General features: G+C 41.6%; 1 protein-coding gene across 1 annotated transcript in view; it reads left to right on the plus strand.

The window, feature by feature from the left end:
• The first annotated feature begins 6,309 nt into the window (after positions 1-6,309).
• The window catches only part of gatad2b (GATA zinc finger domain containing 2B), a 108,375-nt gene continuing 96,478 nt past the window's right edge, over positions 6,310-18,206 (plus strand). The window contains exon 1 of the mRNA XM_080441363.1: positions 6,310-6,461. The gene's annotated coding sequence lies outside the window, so the exon portion shown is untranslated. The remainder of the gene's footprint in view (positions 6,462-18,206) is intronic.

Below are 18,206 nucleotides of genomic sequence, written 5' to 3' on the forward strand. Positions count from 1 at the left end.
CAGTTTCACACAACACGTCGCAACGAGCTTGATCTATGTTTTTCTTGTTTGAGTATGGAGATTGGAGGTTTCTGCCCAATAGCGACAATATTCATAAAGAAACTAAAGTTGAATTATGGAGATGACAATATTCATAAATGCCAGTATTGAGTAGAGCTTTTCAAGATGCCATATCTTCACAACACATGAGGACTGAAACTTGGCTCAAACTGTACAAACTGCCCACATTGTAAGACTAGAGGTGAGACCAGATGAAGACATGTTCTCCTTTTGGCCACTAGAGGTCAGTGTCAGTTTTAAATTCGGTTTGGTTACAGTGGTAGTGAGTTTTAGTTGTGTAAAATGTACAGATTGGTGTGCTTAAAATGTTGATGAAAAGAGATGAGTGCTGTTGTCTGAGGATCAGATGTTGGGGTGTTTCCACTAGTGGAAAGTAACAGCCTATATTTACTCTAGTACAATTTTGAGGTATTTTTTTTACTTGTGGTTCCATTTTTCAATACTTAATACATCTCAGAGGCAAATGTTGTACTTTTTACTCCACTACATTAGTTATTTGAAAACTTTAGTCTCGTAATCTTCAAGATTTTATTTTATTCTGATCTCCTTACATTCACCCACCAGCATGGGAATATGTAGCTCAATGATTCTCAAACTTTTTCATGTCAAGGACCCCCAAATGAACTGTCAAATGTATTTGACCGCAGACCCCCACCTGAAATCATTTTGTGCCAGCGACCCGTACAAGATTTATACAGATACAAAATATTCCACATTTGTAACATTCCTTCAATTCCTTCCAAATTTTGGGAAAATGGATGTACCAGCTCACAACGTGTTGCGATGGGACACGTTATGAGCTTGTAGATCTGCTATTTTCAAATAGCCGATGTATATAAGTTGTTACACTGATTTTTATGCTCTATTAACACATTTTGCTGGGTACCCCCTAGAATCCCCTTAAGGACCCCTGGGACAGTGTCAAGGACACTTTGACACGAAGAGGGGGATCGAACCGAACCGCTGTACCTCCAGAACCTCAACACCACCTAGTAGAGCAGGGAGAGACGGGACATGACCCAATAATAAAACAAAAACTTGAATAAGTGTCATGTTTGATGTCGCTCCCTAAAGCCACTAGAGGGCGCCACATAATGCCACATAATGCTTATTATGAATAGGGGATACCAATTATGAGTGATTGCAGTTGTAGAGAATACCAGTGATGGACAAAGTATGTACTTGAGTAAATTCTCAAGTACTTCAAAAGTAACAAATTACAAAGTACATTTTCTTTTTCATATCAATATATTGCTGTATTGAAATGTAGAACATTTCGCCCAAAATGTAAGAATTCAAAATCTGAAGTTCTTCAGACTTTAATTATTCCTTTTTTAAATAGCTGATCTACAAACTCAGATCGGATTTTTTACTGTATTTGAAATACGGCTTGCAAGCACGTGACTTTCACTGATTGCGCTACATGTCAAATAGAAATATTGTACTTTTGTACCCCTTTTGTACCGTATTTTATACCTAGGTTTTTGAAAATAGCCGATCTGCAAGCTCACAACGCGTCAGGACATTTTGTGGCTTGTAGATCTGCTATTTTAAAACATTTTAGTACTTTTACTTTTGGTGCTTATATTTGTAAGTATATTTTGATGCCCATACTTTTGTACTTTACTCAAGTAACATTTTGAACACAGGCCTTTTACAGGTCCTTTGTACTCAATTCATTGAAACATTAATGACAAATATACACTACTATGCAAAACATCATATAAACAGTTTGAAAATAAGAATATGTAAAGTAAACAGTTCGAGGGGGGGGGGTAGCCTTTGACATTAACGGGCCAGGTTCGAATTGCAGTCACCTGTAAGTGCTCTTTTAGAGCGGCTTTGAAGGAGAAAGGAGAGTAGGGATTTGGAGAGTAGGGATTTACACTCCTTTACGACTGTTGGTAGGGTGTTCCACATTTTTGTGGCATAGCAGGAGAACAAATTTAGCCTCTTGTTAGAGCCAAATCTGGGTCGGACGGGATCAGTGGAGCTCCCTCTGGTGTTGTGATTGTGGACTTGATTGACGTTTTTGAAGTAGGTGTCTTTGTGGTGTAGAGTATCTTGTGGAACAGGCCCATTGCAAGTTGCTGTACTCGGTCCTCTACCCTCAGCCATCTGAGTCTTGCAAAGTGAGCAGGGGTTAAATGAGTTGTAGATGTTAGGCCAAGAAGTAGCCTTACCAGTTTGTTTTGGGATGTCTGTAGCCTTGTTTTTAAGGCCTTTGTGATGTTATAGCACCATGAGGTGCATGCATAGTCTAATTAACCTTGGATGAGTGCTCCTGTTAGAGTCCTCAAAGTATTCTTACTGACCAGAGAGGAGATCCTGTACAAAAATATTGTTCTTTGATTACTCTATTTGCCATTTTATCACTGGAAAGATTTGCTTCTAAAATGGAACGTAGGGAGGTAATTTCCCCTTTTCTTGTGATAAAATTGTCACTCACTTTTATTGTGAAGCCGTCGGCCTTGCCGAGGTTAAATTTAGACCCAAAGAGAATGGATTCAGTTTTTCCCAGGTGTAATGATAGTTTGTTATCAGTGAGCCAGGTGCAGATTCTACCGAGTTCAGAGCTAAGGGCTTTTTCAACCTGCAACTTGTCCCTGTCCGAGACCAGCAGAGCTGAGTCATCCGCGAACAAGAACAAGTTGCAGTCACAAGCTGATGTCATGTCGTTTACATTAGGAACAGTAAAGGCCCTAGTATGCTTGGTTGTGGAACGCCACAGCTCACTGGGAGGCAGGGGGACAGGGTTCCGTTCACCTCCACCACCTGTTCTCTCCCCTCCAGATGGGATTGCATCCAGCTCACTGATGTGCTATCAAAACCTATTGCTTTTAGTTTATCAATCAATATAGAGTGATTAACGGTGTCAAAAGCCTTCTGGGGGTCCAGCATGACCATGCTGCAGTATTTGCCCAAGTCCACCTCTTGTTTGATGTGGTCAGTGGAGTGGGATGTTCTGAAGCCAGATTGAAATTCGTACATTAGCTTTTTTTCAGCAAGATACTTTTCAACCTGTTCATAAACTATTTTTTCCATAACTTTCAAGAACTAAGAATAGAAATAGGGCGGTAGTTGCCGGGTCTAATTTGCTTCCTTTTTTGTACAGTGGGGTTACTCTCGCTATTTTGAAATCATGGGGTCCCTGTTTGATGGAGAGGTTTACTATGTGGGTGTTGATTGGAGCAATGGAGGTGGCTGAGTCTTTGAGAAATTTGGAGGGAATATTGTCATGGCCTTGTTTTGTTGAACGGCGGACGGCGCTACATCTTTTAAACACCTCATCTGTTGTCACCATGGTGAGTTTAAAATCATCTTTGTGTACACCTTGATTTTTGTAGAATGCTTGGATGTGCTCTACACCGAAACGCCCTGAGTGGGAGGGCAGTTTGTTAACCAGTGTTGTGGCTATGGTTGTAAAGAACATGTTTAAGCGATTAGCCACATCCACATTACTAGTAAAATGTCTAAGTACTTCTTCCACCACTGCTTATGCGTGTGTGTAGGCTTAGTATTGCAGTCCAGCGTTTATGTGACCATGTAGGACAGTAGGAGGGATGGTGGCATGGTGTTGTTCATAACAGGCAGGTTGAACTGTCCACAGCCCTCCTCTGAGACAGAAATAGTGGCAATACCACAATAAAGAAATACTCTGTCACAAGTAAAAGTCATATAATATTACTTGACAAAAAGCACCAAAGTCTTGGCATCAAAATATACTTTAATATATCAAAAGTAAAAGTATGTAAAGTAAGTATTACACCGCTGCCGGTTATGCAGATCATCCCATTTCACTATTAGTTTAAGTTAAGTTTTAGTTAAAGGGATATTTCACTTTCAAACTAATTTTGGGTCATTTTATCGTCTACTCAGACTTTTGGGAGCACCCCGGACAGTTTTTAAGTTGCTTGATTCAGTATTTAGATATTTGATATTCATTTTATCAGACACGCCCCCTTCCTATACAAACCCATTGTAACTTCAAACTCCATTTTAGATTTAGATGTTAGATTCATCGGAAACACCCGTCCTTGTTTCTGAGACTAATGTTGTCCTTCTAATACGTGAGGAGACCGTATTTTTTCAATTACTTTTTTCATTAATTTTTTGGGGAAATTGAAAAAACTAAATACAATTAAATAATTTAATAAAATAAATGAAAAAAATTATTAAAAAAACACGGTCCCCTCACGTATTAGGAGGGCAGTATGACTCACCAGAACCAAGGACGGGTGTTTTCGACAAATCTAACATGGTTAAACTGGAGTTTGAAGTTACAATGGGTTTGTATAGGAAGGGCGCGTGTCTGATAAAATGAATATCATATATATATATATATATATATATATATATATATATATATATATATATATATATATATATATATATATAAATATATATATATATATACTGTACTGTATATACTGTATATATATATATATATATATATATATATATATGTATATATATATATATATATATATATATATATACACTGAAGTACAACACTCGAGTAAATGTACTTCGTTACTTTACACCGCTGCCGTTTAGCTCCCATCATTTTGTGCCCCCACCCACCGTTCCTCCAGACACAGACAACACTAGTATAATACACCTTCATGGGGGCGCGTCCCCGACACACGCACGCGCGCGCACACGCTTACACACACGCACGCGCACGCACGCACGCACACACACACACACACACACACACACACACACACACACACACACACACACACCCACACACACACGCACACGCACACGCACATGCACAGCCGCCGAGCAAGCCGCGCGACCAATAACCCGTACTGTCTGCGCCCCCCCACACACGGGGGGGCGGGGGGGGGGACGACGACGATGAACGCACGCACGCATGCACGCGCGGCACCGGGGCCCTCCACCAATCAGCGCCTTTGTGTTGCTCGCTGTGCTCTGCCCGCCGCCAGTGTTGCCGTGTCCGCTTATTATAAGCGACTTTGGGCTTATTTTTCAGTTAAGTTGCTTATAAATATTGGTAGTTGTGGGTTGCGTTTTTTTTTGGGCTGCTTTCTAACCAGTGTAGTTACTTATTTGGTCTTGCTTCCTAATGTTGTTTTAAACAAGTGTTTCTTACAAGTGTTTCTTTCTCTTCATTTTCCAGTCAAGGACCCCCAGATTAATATGTCTGCCAACACTTAGCTCCTGCAGGAGTCTCCTTGATTTCGACCACGTCTACTGATAATCTCCTGGATTTCGTATCAAACTCCCAGAAATCACCAGACCACAGGAAATTACATCTACTATGTTAAACAGTTTATGGGGGAGGACCAGACCCCCGCTTGGGGGGTGTGGTGGTCAGTGCATGCCATCATACAGAGATATTAGCTTTTTTAGTAATGAATGGTTATTATTAAAGATGGGTCTTACATTGCTTCAGTTATCAAATCAATTTCTGTATAGGCCTACTTTTAGCGTTTTAAGGAGGTTATAATGGATGAAATTGTACCCATCATGTTCCAATGCTAGCTAAGCAAGCCTGATAAAAGTAGCCTATCAAACTCACAAAATTCACCAAAACACAGGAAATTACATCTACTCTGTTAAAAAGATGGAATGGGGGGGGGGGGGGGTGATCACCTTAAAGGGAGAAGTGATAATGGGGGGTGATCACCTTAGGGAGAAGTGATAATTTACCAGTGGTGTAAAGTAACATTTACATTTACTCAAGTACTGTACTTAAGTACAATTTTGAGGTACTTTTACTTTAATGGAGTATTTCCAATGTTCACTATTTTAACTTCTACTCCACTACATATATTATTTGTACTTTTACTCCACTACAATTATTTGAAAACTTTAATTACTACTTTGCAGATATAAATGATTATATTATAAAATAACCACTTTAGCCCTGTTTTATATGGCTATTTGAAGAAGAAAAAAATGCCGATCTACAAGCTCACAACAGATCTGCTATTTTCCAACATTTTAGTACTTTTACTTTTGGTACTTTAAAGTATGTTTTGATGCCAATACTTTTGTAGTTTTACTCAAGTAACATTTTGAACACGGGCCTTTTACTTGTAACAGAGTACTTCTACATTGCAGTATTGATACTTTTACTTAAGTAGAACATGTGAGTACTTTTTCCACCACTGTAATTTACCTCCCCTTTGGTCTCCTGACAAGTGGATTTTCAGGCCTGATTTTTTTGTGCTTGTTTCTCTCGCAAAACCTGGCAACTCTGCCCGCCGCCTCGCCGCTGCACGGTGCCGTGCTGGGACACAGCTCCATGCACGCACAGCGGACCGTTCACCCCCCAGTAGAACCACACTGCTGCTATACAGCACAGCGGACACACGGTGAAGCCGCAGCCCGGAGCGGAGCGCACCGCGGGGGGAAGGCGAGATCAGGTGAGTGTCGGGGATCCGCGCCGAGGCCTTTGTTATCACAGCCCCGGCGTAGCCTTCAGTTCAGGGACTGCTCTGACTCTGGCTCTGGGGGAGACGTTTGTCGGCTTTATTTAGCTGAATTACCCGCTAAACACCCTCCGAACTTTGTAGTCAACCCGGACCTGAGTTGGTACTTGGATCGGTATTTCTCCTCTACACCAAATGTCTTCGCCAAAAAATAGCCGATACACAGCTTGTACATCGGCTATTTTTTGGCTAATGTCCCCCCCCCCGGAATAAGGAAGGATGCTGGGGTTCAAGTGGCCATTGCCAAACAATAGAATAAAGCTTCTCATGGTCACAAGTGATTTAGTAAGAAAAGCAGCCATAGAAGCAGCCATCAATCTCTCTACCCATCCATCCATCCATCCATCCTTGCATGCATCCAGGCATGAACCCACTTCACTCTCCATTTAGCACAATCATAGAAAAGGTCTCGAGTGTGATTGGAGTAGTTGTTGCTGCTGCTGCGTGGTGCGTTGTTTTATTGCGGTTTATTGTCGGCGTGGATGATGTTGTAACGGCCAGTCAACGTGTGTGGAAACATTGTAGCGATATCTGCTGCTGCTGCCTCCAAAATCCGCGTTTTCATTGTTTCATCCGGTCGTCTCTAGAGGCTGCTGCCGAGACCCAGACATCACACACACACACACACACACACACACACACACACACACACACACACACACACACACACACACACACACACACACACACACACACACAACCCTAGCCCACTTATAAATGTCAGTATTGTAAACGTTTGGCCAGGCATGTATATAGTGAGTGTTTTAGACAGGTAGTTTATTAATTTACATTTTTTAAAACAGAAGGCTATTCTGGTGCGAACGTGATATTTCGGGCTGTGAGCTTTAATGGTAGATACGCTATTTATTGTTTTGTTTTTTCGCCGAATCTAATTTGGTGTAGAGGGAAACAAGTAGGTTGTACTAGTGCAGAGCCCTGGGGGACTCCTTGTCAACTCGTTCTAACGGGTTTAAAGTGGTTAACTGGTGGTAGTGCTGTGCTGCTGTATATGTGATTGTGTGTGTGGAGCAATTAGAAAGAAAGAAAAAAAAACCTGTGAAAATGCATCAGCCATTTATGTAAGAGAGCTCTCTCTCTCTCTGTCTCTCTCACACACACAACTTGTTCCATATGCAGGGTAAATGGCTGCCCACACTCACCTACCTAGTGGGGAGTATAAAGCTATTGATGGTTGATTTGCTGATAATGGATTCGTGGATGTCTGAGTCAAGTTATTATTTTTTTTGACTGCCTTATTGTTGGCTTCCTGCAACAGACAGACATAGACAATAGTTCATTTATCACACTGTTTATTTTATTTTATTTATTTTTTAGCATGAGTTACTTCATAGAGCCAGACCTCAGCTAACCTACAAATACTTGCTTGGAGTTATTATTATTATTACGGGAAATTCTAATTATTCACGTTAAAGTATTTCTAGCTGGTTTCATGAATAACCTTTTAGAGGCATATGTAACAGTTTGAACAGAATTGGATCTAGAAACACTTGTGGGGAACTTCTGCACTACACACATTTTCAACCTTATCTTCATATAATTGGTCCTCTCTAATGCTCATTATAAAATGGCTCCATTACTGTCTGCTCACTCCGTTTTGCATTGGTAGGCTGTGGACAGTTCAGTTTTCAATCAATGTACTACCTGTACTGTTAATAAGCATGTTAATAACATATTCAAACAATCAATCAATCAATCAAAGGTCTAAACTTATCTTACAATAAATGCATGGAATCTCTGTACGTACATACGTACGTCTGTAATCCACATATCTCGAGAACCGCTAGACCAACGACTTCAAATTCTGTCCGACTTCAAATTCTGTCCGACTTCAACAGTCAGCTTGCACTCTTCAGACATTCTCCACAGACGTTTACCACTGCACAAGGACTTTTCCATATGGGCACAAAAGGGACACAGACAGACAGACAGACAGACGGTTACAACGGGTGTTGCATTACAGGATGAGGCATGCATGCATTCCTATTTGCATCGTTCCCAACTTCCATCGTTCCCGAGTAGGCCGGTCCCCAGCGGGCACTGGCCTGCTCTAGTATTCAGAGTGACAGCTCAATCAGAATGTAATGCCTCATGTAAAACTCATGAAGAGAATATCCTGATCCTGTCTGATCTGGAGGAATGTTCATTCTGGTTGAGGGGGGTGGTATAAACCTTTTGATGTTCACATCAACAGGAAACTATCAGCGTAAACACTTATTCCTGTTGTTTCTCTCTGGTTGGTTTGCCTCTGGTTGGAAAATCGACAGAAAACCCCCCGGGGGAGAACCACTTTGTGCATGTCAAAAGTAATATTCCGATTACCTGCTTTGAGGCATGCAAACGAGTATTACTTTTATTTAGTGTCAATGTAAACAGTTCAATATATCAATATAGCTCACAGTCGCGTCTGGAGTGTTAATGCAACTGCCATTTAAGGGTTAAATCAACGGTCGGCAACATTATATTTTAGAAGTGGTCATTCATACACAGCAATTGGACTAGCCCATCCCCATTTATTTCTCGTTGTAAGGCTTTTTACCAGGTTGCCAAACCTGGTCTACATCTACACTCGCTAGTGGTAACTTTTTCCTCATTGGCTGGTCCTTTTGTCCTTTTGCGTGACTTTTGCAAGACCTTTTCCTCATTGGCTGGTCATTTAGCCAATGAGGGCTCAATGTCCTCTCAGAATATGGGATCTAAAGACGACCCACAATACTGTGTTTGGCCACTGTATGTATCTCTATGGTCTGGCGCTGTTGGGTGAAAAAACAGTGTGGTCGTCGCCACCAAACAAACTATTGACTCGACTCCTCATACACACACACACAGCGCCGCCTCCAACAGCGACCCAGAAAAAACAACACAACGCACACAAGCCCTTACTGAGGCACACAAACTAATTTAGCTCCGTTCATAAACTATTTACTATTTACTGCCATTTTGGCCGTTTTTGTTAGTCCGCAAGCGAAAGGGTACAGGACCAACATTTGGTTCCGTGCGGGGACGCTGGAGAGAGCAACCTGGTATAATATGACTGAGTCATATCTTGTTTCTTTTTTTTTTGGTAAAGTTTTTTTGGGGGCTTTTATGCCTTTTTATAGATGGGACAGTAGACTGACAGGAAATGGGGAGAGAGATGGGGAGTGACACGCAGCAAAGGTCGTCGGGAACGGGGTTCGAACCCGCGAAATGCTGTCAGGCTGGCATTGCAGCCTAGGGTGCCTGGACCGCAACGCTGCGGCCCAGGCCGTGAGGCTTTCTTGAAGAGCTAATTTTTAATCCTATGAAAAGTGGGGCGCAACTTTCCTAATTAACTGATGTTTTTATTATGGGATAATAGTTGATAAACTTTCACATTAAAATACTGGGTTAATCCATTTGTAACTCTGAGGGGCTACAGGATTTTTGGTTTCATTTGGTGTGTGTGTGTGTGTGTTTGTGTGTGGTGTGTGTGTGTGTGTGTGTGTGTGTGTGTGTGTGTGTGTGTGTGTGTGTGGGTCCCGGCATTCATCAATGAGTGTGTCTCTCATTGATGGACTCACGTCCCCTTCAACCTGGTGTGTCTGTTATGGGCATGTTCTAAGTAAAATGTTTTCTTCAAAAATAGAATCTACAAGCTTGTACATCTGCTATATTCACTGCATGATGAATAGACTTGAGTTGTCACAATTATGATATTTAGCTTGACAATAAATTGTCAGACAAATAATTGCGATTAACAATTAAACCATATAAATAAAATTCAATTTCTGTTTGGCTTTTAGGCTTTTTGAACAAAAATTTCACCGATATGAAAAATAACTTACAAATAATAACTTACATGCAAAGACATTAACAACTTTATACTTATAAATGTTTACAATTGTGGAAAAGCTCAAACAAAAGGACTTGTTTTAGAGTGTTATTGACTTGTGCGTTGTGTAGTCAGGTTGTGCCTGTGAGGTTGTAGATTCATGTGTCTAGGTTTAAAGTGGTTTAACTGATTTTGATGATGTATTAACACATGTTTCTTGGGGACCCCCTGGAACCCCTTCAAGGACCCCACTTTGAGATCCTCAAAGAGGATCCTTTTGAAGCCCTCAAGCCCTGCAGTGATGGTATAAAAGGAATGGGACAGCACTTTAGTAGAGTCCGTTATTCATGACACTTTACATCACTTTTAAAACTCTTACTGCCCTTATTTACAGTCATTGTTTTAAAGGAGAGATCAGCCCATTTGAAGTGTTATCTTTGATGTGTCGCTAATCACTCACCATCATTGAAAGGGACGTTGAGTTATTCACAGACGCCAGGTTCTGTGGAAGAAACAAGCAACCAGCATCATCTCGTTCTGCACGAACGATAGCTCGTTCGCGACATTCAGTGCAAGTTTGAGTTATTATAGAGCCCGACCGATACATCGGTGAGCCCGATGTATCGGTCATTTTGGACCCCGATGTCAATATCGGACATCGGTCATTATTTCCCCCGATGTTCCGATGTTTTTGTCATTAATATTTTCACTGATTGTGCAATTGCTGCGCAGCTGCGGTAAGGTGTTTATATTTATTTATGTGAAATCCACAAAGATTGCTCGTTTTTCTCAACAATCTCTCAATAATACTGAGAGAGATTAAAGTTATCTACCACTACAATGCCTTCCAGAGAGACCTATAAACCCAATTAATAAATGATATGAATGACTCGATGCGAGGCTCGTTAATTTATGGCTCATGATGCAACGGTTAGGTGTATATTTTTATGGGCAATTGGGCATAGGCTACTACAATCTTCTAAGCTACTTGTATATCGCTAAAGAAATATATATTAACGTCTGTCTGAGTGAGACGTTAATTTAACATCTCCATGCTGTTTCTGAGCGGAGGAGTGCTGCTTGGCAGTCGCACGGAGAATACCAAAACTCCCGCCCCAAAACACAGTCGCCCTAAAACACAGTCGCCCTAAAACACAGTCGCCCCGGGGCAAATCCGGCGGTATTCACAAACGTAACTTCAGTAAACTATGCCTAAACCTACCTAACCTTATTTCTAAACGTAACCCCAGTAAAACTATGTTCTAACCTTATCATCAAAGAACCGTGGGTCCGCGAAAAACAATGGGGGTGAGCGTGATTTGGGGCGAGTTTCATTTACTTTCACTTTTCATCAGACGCGGACAAGATGGTCAGTCAGATGAAGGGATTCCTCTTACAACTTTGTAAAGCATTACCCTTACCTTGGGCTGTTCATTTTGCTCTCAGCAAGACTTTGTTCATAACTAAAATACAAGGAAACCGTTTTGTTGTGCTCAAAGCCTCAAGCCTGAGTGACTCAACGCTCAAGTTTTACAATCCCATAGTTTAGAATAGATCCTATAGTCCGAAGGGACAGTTGTGGGGTTTATTGGTTGTTGTTGGTTGTCAGGGCGATTTCACAACCAATCGATGGACGGGCTCTGCATGTGCACACGTCTGTTGAAGGATGCGGTGACAGCGTCATGTCAATGTAATATGAAAACTAAATCAATTGACCAATACCCAAATCCTAAATTTAGAAGTGCACTACACTCCTTATCATTATGTATGAAAATGTTTTGAAAATAGCAGATCTACAAGCTCACAAAGCACTGCATAGCAACATGTTGTGAGCTTGTAGATCTGCTATTTTCAAATAGCCAGTGGTGGAAAAAGTACTAAAATGTTTTACTTAAGTAAAAGTATCAATACTGCAATATAGAAATACTCGTTACGAGTAAAAGTCTGGAATTCAAAATGTACTTGAGTAAAAGTACAAAAGTATTGGCATCAAATTTCAATCAATTTCAAGTTCTCAAATGTATAAAAATCTTTTGAAAATAGCAGATCTACAAGCTTGCAGATCGGCTATTTTCAAATGGCCCTATATAGGGCTGAAGTGGTTAATGTATGTTTTGTAATAATAATCAAAATATTCAAAGTAACTAGTAACTAAAGTTTTCAAATAATTGTAGTGGAGTAAAAGTATAATATTTGCCTCTGAGATGTAGTGGAGTAGAAGTAAAAGTATTGGAAATTGGAAATACTCAAGTGAAGTACAAATACCTCACAATTGTACTAAGTACAGTAATTTAGTAAATGTACTTAGTTACTTTCCACCACTGCAAATAGCCAAAGTTTAAAAAGGGCTGAAGACTTGTGGTTAATGCATGTTTAGTAATAATATTATTAATTAAAATCTACAAAGTGACTAGTGAGTTTTCAAATAATTGTATTCATGTTTATTTGTAATAATGTGATTGCATTTTATTTAAATGTTCTCAATCTTGTATTCTTAACTTTAATGAAAAAACTAAGTTTATACGTTTTTATTATATATTATAATATTTTATTTAATTACAAAATATCGGTCAAAAACATCGGCAATCGGTGGTCCAGTACTCTCAAAATCGGTATCGGACCCAAAAATCTGGCATCGGTCGGGCTCTTTGATGAGACTCCACGATGAGCAGTAGTAGAGAAACAAGAAATGATGACTGACAGTCATATTATACCAGCTGCATGCTGTATTTTGCATTTGAGGGGGTCCCTGGACCCCTTGGGGGGGGGGGGGTTAACAGCAGGCAGCTCAAATTTCGAGCATGGGGGACCTACAGGAAAAAAAAAAAAAAAAAAAAAATACCCAGGGGGTCCCTGGACCCCCCCCCCCCTTAGCGGTCCCTGGAGACCTTTGGGGGTCCCTGGGACCTACAGAAAAAAAAAAAAAAAAAAAAAATACCCAGGGGGTCCTTGGACCCCTTGGGGGGGGGGGGTAACAGCAGGCAGCTGAAATTTCGAGCAGGGGGACCTACAGACAAAAAAAAAAAAAGTACCCAGGGGGGTGTGTGTGTGTGTGTGTGTGTGTGTGGCTTAAAGACCAACTCGATGCAAATTTCGATCTCGATGCAAATGAGGCAGCAGGGTCTCCCCATTGGCTTAAAGACCATCTCGATGCAAATTTCGATCTCGATGCAAATGAGGCAGCAGGGTCTCCTCATTGGCTTAACTTCGATCGCGATGCAAATGAGGCAGCAGGGTCTCCCCATTGGCTTAAAGACCATCTATGACTCTGAGGTATGGCTGTGTATAGACCAGCGGCTTTGCAGCAGCTGGTAAAAACTAACTTTGCATCGGTTATAATAGACGATTTTCACTCTTACACGGGCTCCCATTATGCCAACGGAGGGGGTCGACAGACTGGACGACAGGGGACTCTCTGGAATAACTCAACGTCCCTTTCAATGTTGGTGAGTGATTAGCGACACATCAAAGATAACACTTAAAATGTCCGGATCTCTCCTTTAAAGGCTGTGATTGTTGATTGTTATTATTATATTTACATAATTCTGTTCGTTTTAATTAGTGTTTAGATTAGGGGTTGTAATATTATTAATTTAAAATTGTATTTCCATATTCTGTATTTACTTTTCTCATTTCTTATCTTGTGTCCCTTATTTTTACTAAATATATCACTTCCATTGCATCTCCCTTTTAGAATGGTGAGAAAGCACTATACTGTTGACTTTCTAACCGCGATGCAATACTAATTTGCATACTTAAATGATTGACGTTTGGAGGATTCCCCTCATTCCCTCAGTAGTAGTAATGCTATGAACTGTGGGTAATTCCTTCAGCCAAAGTCAGCATCGATGCTGACTTACGGAAAGGGTGCATAAAGGGCGCTGCCTAAGCCCTCATTGACTTATCCATTTCAAATGGAACAGCCCTCAAGCCCTCGCAGACTTCAAGTGAACGCGCGCCTAAGTCAGTGCGGGAGCGGATTGGAATTGGGCCAGTAAATGACTATAGCTGCTAAATGATGGCTAATATTGTTTATTAAGCAGGATGCAGGTGACGGTGAAGAGTATATAGTGTACTGTAGACCGGAGCTATAGCTGTCATGTTCAAGTTCAACATTGGGTAACATTGTTTTCTCACTCAACAGTAAACAGACCAACATACTGTGTTTACCTTTTTAAAAATAAATTGGACAAATTGTCAAATATTACGTAAGAAAGAGGCAAACATTGTGAAAATAGCCGATCTACAAGCTATTTTCACAATATTAATCTCTGGAACCGAGTCAAACTAAATGTAATGCCTACAATTCCAAGTGCTTGTCAGGGTTGGGGGTCCCCAGTTCAAATAGGATTATTTTGGGGGGCTGATACATTTGGGAACCCTTGCTGTACAGTAACTTTAGTGTGGATTATTTCATTAAGTTATAGGTATCATCCAATCCAATCCAATCCACTTTATTTGTATAGCACATTTCACAACCAGGGTTAAGGGTTTACAAATTGCTGTACAGAAAATCATGCAAAATACAAGCTAAAATATGCTAAAAACACAGAAAACACCAGCAAAACACACAGAAAACAAATAAGACATAGACCACAGAAAACTCTCAAGCGGGGTTAAAATGCCAAGGTGTAAAGGTGTGTCTTAAGCCGAGATTTAAAAGTCTCAATGGTGGGGGCCCTTTTAACATGGGGGGGAGCGCATTCCATAGGGTGGGGGCTATGGCAGCAAAGGCTCGGTCGCCTCTGGTCTTTAATTTGGTCCTTACTGTGACCTCGAGACTTAGCTGGCCAGCAGACCGCAGTGACCTTGGGGGGGGTATAGACCTTTATGAGGTCAGAGAGGTACTGAGGTGCCAAGCCATTCAGGGATTTAAAAACAAACAATATTTTAAAATCAATTCTGAAGCGAACAGGTAGCCAGTGGAGTGAGGCCAGCACGGGCGTAATGTGCTCACGCCTACTGGTTCCTGTCAGGAGGCGTGCCGCAGAATTTTGGACTAGCTGCAGGCGTGCCAAGGAGGCTTGATTTAGCCCGACATATAGCGCGTTACAGTAGTCCAGACGTGTGGAAATAAAGGCGTGAATGTAGCGCTCAAAATCATTGAAAGACAGAACTGATTTAATTCGGGCAAGCAGTCTCAGATGATAGAAGCTGGAGCTGACCACAGCATTTACCTGTTTATCTAATTTGAGCAGATTGTCAAATTTAACTCCAAGGTTGGAGACAACAGGTTTCACATAAGACTGTAGGGGGCCCAGATTGGTGGGTATAATGCCAGGACCACTAGGCCCAAACACTATGACCTCTGTCTTTTTTTCATTGACACTTAGAAAGTTAAAAGCCATCCAGGTTTTAACATCATTGAGACAATCTAGAGGTGGTGTCACAGAGCTATTACTTTCCTTCTTTAAGGGCATGTAGATTTGAGAATCATCTGCATAGAGATGGTATGAGATGCCATGCTTCTTAACTCATTCACTGCCAGAACTTTATTTTTTTGCGTTTGCCCACTGCCAGAGATTTTTAATTAAAAAAAAAAAGTACTCAGGAGCCGAGATACAAAATGTTTAAGTTTTAAGTTAACAAGGAAGTGGATGGGAGTCTAGATCTTCAACAAATCATATCTCCTTGGTCTTTGGGTTAAAAAAGAAATAAATAAATAAGAAAAAAAAAAAAAAAAAGTCGTTTTAGTCGTTCTTGGCAGAGGGGGCTTAAAGGACAAAAGTCGTTTTAGTCGTTCTAGGCAGGGAATGAGTTAAAAATTAGTCCCAGGGGGAGAAGGTAAAGGGAGAACAGTATAGGTCCAAGGATTGAGCCCTGGGGGACTCCGGAGAACAGGGGCGTGGAGGATGACACAAAATCTCCAAATTTGACTGAGAAACATCTCTCCGATAGATAAGACCTAAACCAGTCTAGGGCAGTGTCTGTGACACCAACACACTGCTCCAAACGGGAGATTAGAGTCTTGTGATCCAGGGTGTCAAAAAGAGTTACCTTTGTCAGTGGTCAATAGCACATCATTGAATACCCTCAACAACGCTGACTCGGTACTGTGAAATGCTTTAAATCCAGATTGAAAGACATCAAAAATATTGTGTTCCTGCAAGAAAGACTGTAATTGAAATAAAACTGTTTTCTCAAGGATTTTAGAAATGAAAGGAAGCTTTGAAATTGGTCTGTAGTTTGCCAAGACAGAGGTATCGAGACTGGGGTTTTTGATTAGTGGTGTCACAACTGCTGTTTTAAAGTATATTGGTACAACACCTGAGGCCAGACTGCTATTTATGATGTTGTGGACACTAGGCCCAATGGACTCCCAGACCTCCTTAAAGAGGTGAGTGGGGATAGCATCAGTGGGGCAGGATGAGGTTTTGAGTTGCATGACCAGTTCACTGAGTTTAGAAAATGACACAGGGTTGAAATGATTAAATACAGTTGTGCAGGTGACAGCCAGAGAGGGGTCTAGGGCAGGGGGGGAGATGTGTGCTCTGATGGTTGTGACCTTATCTACAAAAAAGCAGAGAAAATCCTCACAGACCTCAGAAGATGCCTCCAGACAAGTAGGTTGGGGAGGATTTAACAGCTGGTCAATAGTTTTAAAAAGAACACGCGGTTTATCCACATTTTTGGAAATAATATCAGAGAAATGCCTTGTTTTTTCAGCTTTGACAGTGCTCTGATAGTTTTTCCAACACTCTTTTAGAATTTCATGTGACACATGGAGCCTGTCTTTCCTCCACCTGCGCTCAGCCTTCCGACACTCTCTCCTGGCGGCGTGAGTGGTCTCGTTTAGCCAAGGCTCCGACCTGGGTCTGGGGCGCATGGCTTTAAACGGCGCAACAGTGTCGAGAATGCCAGTACAGGTGGATAGAAAAGAGCTTGTAAGTTGATCAGTGTCTAAGACGATATCTAAACCATTTACAGCCTGAGCTGCACTAGTAAAAGCAGAAGAAAAGAGTACAGCAGTGGCGGGTTTCAACACACAGCGCTGGCGTGCGGGAACGCAAGCGTTAAACGTGTCACAGGGGAGTACAAAGTCGAATGTGACAGGGAAATGATCCGAGCCAACTGGAGCACAGACCTGGACATTAGAAATAGGCAAAGCATGAGAAATGACCAGATCTAGCGTGTGCCCAAGTTCATGTGTAGGCTCAGTGACATGCTGAACAAGGTCAAAGGCATCGAGTACATCCAAGAAGTCTTTACACATTGGTTTAGAGACACAACAAACATGGACATTCGTGTCCCTAACAATTAGCAGTTTGTTGTACTTAATCCGTACACTGGCCAAGAAGTCAGATAGTTCCTTAGAAAAGTCCTTATTGTATTTCGGCGGGCGGTAAATTACCGCACAGTGAACCGGGTCGGAGCGGCGCAGCTCAAACAAACTCAATTCGAAAGAAGAAAACGACAGCGGTGCCAAAGGCTTACGATAAAGACTGTTTTTAAAGATAGTTGCTATTCCTCCTGCGTGGCCTGTCATCCTAGGATAGTTTATAACAGTACAGTCAGGAGGTAATAGATCGGTGAAGGCAGCAGACTCACCCGGCTGCATCCAGGTCTCCGTCAGAAACAGAAGATCCAACGTGTGTGAGGAGAACAAATCCTTCAGGATAGAGGTCTTATTCCTGATCGATCTCGCATTTAGCAAAGCGCATCTGGTTGTAGCGAACACCGGGGCATCAGCCGCACGAGCCGCCCGGCTCAGCGGCTTGAGATTGCCGTGGTTAGCTCCACCAAGACGCCGGGGGCGAGGCAGAACAGAGCGCAAGCCATGGAGCTCTTCATACGGATCAGTAACAGGTACCAGCCAGGTACGGACCAGGGCTGGGGCTCGCCGGGAGATGAGGCGGCGGATACAAGCT

This window comes from Gymnoscopelus braueri (assembly GCF_963280865.1).
Source record: "Gymnoscopelus braueri genome assembly, chromosome: 11".
Classification (NCBI taxonomy): domain Eukaryota; kingdom Metazoa; phylum Chordata; class Actinopteri; order Myctophiformes; family Myctophidae; genus Gymnoscopelus; species Gymnoscopelus braueri.